Below are 5957 nucleotides of genomic sequence, written 5' to 3' on the forward strand. Positions count from 1 at the left end.
CCTCTTCTTCTTCTTTTCTTCTTCCTCCCCCTCTTTCTCCTTCTCTTCCTCTTCTCCTTCTCCTTCTTCTGTGCCATTCCTAGGGCTTGACCTCAGAGTTTTGGCACTGTCCCAAGCTTTTCTGTTCAAGGCTAGCACTCTACTACTTGAGCCATGGCTCCATTTTCAGTTTTTTGGTGGTTAACTGAAGATAGAAATCTCACAGGCTTTCCTGTCCCTTCTACCTTCAAACTTCAATCCTCAGATCTCAGCCTCCTGAGTAGTTAAGATTACAGGCATGAGCCATGGGCATCAACCCCCCTTTTATTTTCTAATTGGGGAATTTTCATTTAAAAAAAGAAAAAAAGGAAAGGAAAAGCACAGTGCCTCTGGGCACTGGTGGCTCATGCCTGTAATCCTAGCTACTCAGGAGGCTGAGATCTGAGGATCGCAGTTCAAAGCCAGCTGGGAGGGCTGGGAAGGTGGCTCAGTGGTAGAGTGCTTGCTTTGCATGTCTGAGGCCCTGGGTTCGATTCCTCAGCACCACATAAGCAAAAAGAAAAAAAAAGCCGGAAGTGGCGCTGTGGCTCAAGTGGTAGAGCGCTAGCCTTGAGCTGAAGAGCTGAGGGACAGCGCCCAGGCCCAGAGTTCAGGCCCCACGACCGGACCCAAAAAAAAAAAAAAAAAGCCAGCTGGGACAAGAAAGTGAGTGAGATTCTCATCTCCAATTAACCACCAGAAAACTGGAAGTGGCTCTGTGGCTCAAAGTGAAACAGCACTAACCTTGAGCAAAAATGCTCAGGGACAGCACCCAAGCCCAGAGTTCAAGCCCCATGACAGACAAACAAACAAACAAAAAAACACAGTGTCATGCTACTATGGTGAAGCCTTCAGAACCTTTGTGTTTTTCTCCTAAAACTTTTTTCCCCCCTGATTGTGGAGCTTGAACTCAGGGCCTTGGTTTTGTCTCTGAGCTCTTTTGCTCAAGGTTAGAAATTTATCACTTTGAGCCACAGATACTGTTCTGGCTTTTGAGTGGTTAATCAGAAATAAGAGTCTCTCAGGGACTTTTGCCTGGGCTGGTTTCCAAAACGGCAATCCTCACATCTCAGCCTCCTGAGTTGCTAGGATTACAGGCATGTGCTACGGGTGCCCGACTTCTTACTTTGAGATTATGAAGATATTCTCTTACGTTATTTTCCAGCAGCTTTATTGCTTTTCCTTCATCTTGAGGTCTATATGTCACGTGGGATCTATTGTTGCTTAGCATAAGTTAGGGTGGAATCCAATTGGACACGCTCAATTTGTTATCACTCAACTGTCCAAAAGATTTACTTTTCCATTCTATTGCACTGGTTTGTTTGACTAACTTTGTACCCATAACCTCACCGTTTTATTCTTCCCGTGCGCAGCGTGGATTAGAAGCCTTGGCCCCTCCCACCCTCACTCCCCTCCACGCCTGGATATGTTTAAGGCTGGGATGGTTCACACAGGCAGATCCATTCAAACCTTTGGGGAGGGGCGGGGTGGCGGGAAGAAGATCCTGTTTCCGTGGCAACCTCCCAAGAGGCGGAAACACAGAACCACAGTGCCAATCACCCCGTGGGGAGAAAACAAATGCGTCATTGAGCTCCCTCATCATTTACCTCCCTGGGAGAGACACTTCCCCAAACCCAGACACGAATCCAACTCTCCCAGCACGTAACTCCGCGCAAATCGTGCGCCCCTGGGCAGCACCCCAAACTCGGACCTCCGCAGTCCCCCAGAGACGAGCCTGACACTACTGGGGAACGCCTGAGAGATTCGTGTCCGAAACTGAGGCGAAACAACCCCTGAGTGGTGACAATAGCCCGCAGAGACCACCTTACGGGCCGGGGGGACAGCAGCTTGACCAAGGGACTGTCTGTGCAGCGGGGAGGGGAGGTGTTTTGTTGTTTAAATTCAGAGATCGGGACTGGAACTCGGTTTCTGACGCTTTCGCTCCTTGGCTGTCGCTCTACCACCTGAGTCACGCCTCCAACTACTAAGGGACTTTTCAACTGAAGATACCAACCCGCTCGCTGACCGAGCACGAGTCTACCAACACACTAACACGGGGTCTCCGACCCGCAAACACACCGTGACCGAACCCCAGCCGGGGTTATTGCTTGTGACCAATTGGAGGCTCGCAGGTGTCGTTTCCCCGCCCCTTGGCTCGGTCTGGTCACTTTATTCGCTGCTGCGCAGAGCAATCACGTAACACATTCCGAATAGGAGCCAATAGAATAAAGAATCCGGCAGCCTTCGGTAAGGAGTGGGCGGGCCTTCCTCAGCGCCCCGCCCGGAGCACCCGCCTCGGAATCCTTCGGGTTATTTCGGCTGCTTCCCCCGCAGGGTAAAGTCGCGCTTGGTCTCGCAGCAACACATTTCTTTTCCGCCCTATTCTAGCGCGTGCGCACTGCCGTCCCGTAGATGTCCCTGAAACGTGAGCTTGCTGAGGGAGGGGGAAGGGACCCTAAGCCGCGGTCGGTCTGGTCAATGGTAATCGGGCATAGCCTGAAATGGCAGTCGCCTCCGGTGCTTCCCCAAAACAGAATTGCAAGGCCAAAAAAACGTTCGTCGAGGTCCCACCGAGATTTGAACTCGGATCGCTGGATTCAAAGTCCAGAGTGCTAACCATTACACCATGGGACCTGCTGGCTGCTTTAGGCGACCGGGAGCCTTCTCAAGCCACATGGCGCGCTAAGCTCCACTTGGCGCACCGGGCAGCTTTGCAAAAGCTCGGGAGCATTCCCGGCTCGCCTGGCCGGCCGGGTCCCCGGCCGGAGGACCGCCGGGTGCGCGGAAGCCCCGCAGCAGACTCCCGCGTCCCTCGCAGTCGAGATCGTTCTTGGCCCCTTGGGTGTCGTCCCTTCCCGCTTCTCTTCCCGCGCGTCTCCAGGGGTCGATGCCCGGGCCCCAGGAGTCCGGAGGGTGCGGGGTTGGCGAGGCCGGCGGTGCGGAGCCGGGCAGGGGTGCGGGGGAAGCCCGCTGTCGCTCCGGCCTCGGGGCTGGAGGCTCGGCACACGCAGCCGGGGCTTCCTGCGTGTTTATTTATTTACATTGGCACGCCCTCTGTTCCGGGGGCGCCTTGGCTAAGTGGGGAGGGAAGCGGACCCGCACGTGCTGGGACGGAGGTTCAAGCCCCCGGCGTAATCGGGATGTGTAAACGGAGATTTGAGGCTGCGCCCCACCTGGAGGAGGTTTGTTAGATTGTTAAAAGTTAGACTTATTCACTTCCTTTGGAGCGGATGAAACTTGCCGGAACCCGGAATCCTTCCCAAGGACAGAGACAAATTTAAACGATCCAAACGAAGAGTTATACACCTGTGCAACAAACGCTGTGTGACACCATACTTTCCAGAAGGATCTGGCATTGCCTGGGTCTGGGTGACAACCAGCTGTGCTATCAAGTCCAGCACAGGCAGAATTCAAAGTACAAATAGAAGGACTAAAGAGGTAATTGCCTCAAGTCCTGGGTTCATTCCTAGATGTGTGTGGATCCCCTTTGTCCCATATGTCCATCTCTCCCTTGATCCTGTCTTGGTCAAAGTATAGAGGAGGAAGCTGACTGCGTTGTGGTGCTCGCCTGTAAACACAGGAGACCTTCTGGCTGAAAAGGCAATAGATAAAGAGGGATAAGCTGCCGTTTCAAACTGTGCCCAACAGCCAAAGTACCTCTTTCCCCTTTTATAAGGGACTCTTTCCCCTTTTATAAGGGACTCATCTAGTTAATTCTACAAAAGATGCCCCATCCTCTCCTCTTCCTCTTCATTTCCAACATGTTGTCTTTTTCCTAGTGAACAGATATGTTTGTGTGTGCATGCATGTATGTGTATGCTGGCACACCAGTCCTGGAGCTTGAACTCTGGGCCTGGGCACTGTCTGAGCTCTACTAATCTGAGCCACAGCTCCCTATCCTGCTTTTTGGTGATTAATTAGGGATAAGATTCTCATGGCCTTTCTTGTCCTGCCTGGCTGCTCCCCACCCCCCACTCCATGATCCTCAGATCTCAGCCTCCTGAGTAGCTAGGATTACAGGCACAAAGCACCAACATCCAGTTTCACCCAGCTTGTTTTATTTTTGTTGCTGAGATACAGTCTTACTATGTAACAGCACAATCTGTCCTGATACTCACCATCCATCCTCCTCCCTTAGCCTACTGAGGGCTGATATTACAGGTGTTCATCACAACACCTGGCTTTCATGATAACTTTCTTAATGAAGATATAGATTAACATTCAGATATATGTTTCTCATGATCAGTGCTGAGCAGTAACTACCTAAAGAATTAAGAAGTAGAAATGTGTTGAGTGCTGGTGACTCACACCTGTAATCCTAGCTACACAGGAGGCTGAGATCTGAGGATTGTATAGTTCAGAGACAGCTCAGGCAGGAAAATCCATGGAGACTCTTATCTCCAAGTAACCACCAGAAAATGGGAAGTAGAGCTGTGGCTCAAAATGGTAGAGCCCCAGCCTGAGTGGAAAAGCTCAGAAACAGTGCCCAGGCCCCACATTCAAACCCCATGACCAGGAAAAAAAAAAAAAAGTAAAATGTAACTATATTCAAAGTGTCCAGGGATTAATTAGAGCAATTATTTTTAGAAGTTATTTTTCTTGTAAAATATTGTAATTATATATTAAAATTAAAAGACAAGGGATGGGAAGGTGGCTCAAGTGGTAGAGCACTAGCCTTGAGCTGAAGAGGTGAGGGACAGCGCCCAGGCCCAGAGTTTAGGCCCCACAACCCACAAAAGAAATTAAATAAATAAAGGACAAAAATGATCATGAAAGGCTGGGAAGGTGGCTCAGTGGTAGAGCGCTTGCCTTGCATGCATGAGGCCCTGGGTTCGATTCCTTATCACCACATATGCAAAAAGAAAAAAGCCGGAAGTGGCGCTGTGGCACAAGTGGTAGAGCGCTAGCCTTGAGCTGAAGAGCTGAGGGACAGCGCCCAGGCCCAGAGATCAGGCCCCATGACCCGACCCCAAAAAAACAAAATGATCATGAACAAATACCACATTGTGAAGTCAACTTTTCAAAATATAAATGCAAAAATTATTTGAATAAAACACTGTAATCTACTTTTTTTGGGGGGGGGGTCCAGTCATGGGGCCTGAACTCTGGGCCTGGGCGCTATCCCTCAGCTCTTCAGCTCAAGGCTAGCGCTCTACCACTTGAGCCACAGCACCACTTCTGGCTTTTTTCTTTTTGCTTATGTGGTGCTGAGGAATCGAACCCAGGGCCTCATGCATGCAAGGCAAGCGCTGTACCACTGAGCCACCTTCCCAGCCCCTGTAATCTACTTTTTAAAACTTAAGTCAGAGGCAATTTTTACAAAAGACAATAACAGTCTTAGCAAAGTGAAAACACTATGAGGCACAATAAAAATTTTAAGTTTGTTTCAGAAAGGAGCAATTCCCATAATGTGGTGGGTGCGATTCTTTATAACATAAGAATTAACCAGAAACCACCCAAGTTAATTTCACTTTATGTTTGCAATGGAAGAAAAAGTATGGCTGTCTTTAAGGTCTTGTTTGTTTTATTTGCTGAGAAATATTTCAGGCTCAATGCATGTATCCATTTTAATTCTGTTTCAATAGCATACAACAGCTGACAATGATCAGACTAAAGAGCGGCTCCATGGTTCACTCACTCTGTGCTCAGGGCTCTTTCCTGCCAGTTGCCTTATCTGTGTTCATTTTATTAAGGAGTCAAGTTTTGGCAGGAAGATCACAAAAATCCATGCAGTCTGAAACAGGTACTTCTCAAGGCAAAGAACAACAATAACAAAACCATGAATAGGCTGGGCTACACTGGACCATTCCTATAATCTCATCTACTCAGGAGGCTGATCTGAAGATCACACAGTTCAAAGTCAGCCTAGGCAAAAAAGTTCATGGCACTTATCTCCAATTTACCAGTAAAAAGCCAGAAGTGAAGGAATGGCACACACA

The 5957-nt window shown here is 49.3% G+C and overlaps 1 non-coding gene across 1 annotated transcript; it reads right to left on the minus strand.

Moving 5' to 3' along the window:
* Positions 1-2580: 2580 nt before the first annotated feature.
* On the minus strand, positions 2581-2652 carry Trnaq-uug. Its single transcript has one exon. It is a non-coding gene; the product is annotated as a tRNA-Gln (tRNA).
* Between the last annotated feature and the right edge of the window lie 3305 nt (positions 2653-5957).

Source organism: Dipodomys ordii, unplaced genomic scaffold (genome assembly GCF_000151885.1).
Source record: "Dipodomys ordii isolate 6190 unplaced genomic scaffold, Dord_2.0 Scaffold7, whole genome shotgun sequence".
Lineage (NCBI taxonomy): Eukaryota > Metazoa > Chordata > Mammalia > Rodentia > Heteromyidae > Dipodomys > Dipodomys ordii.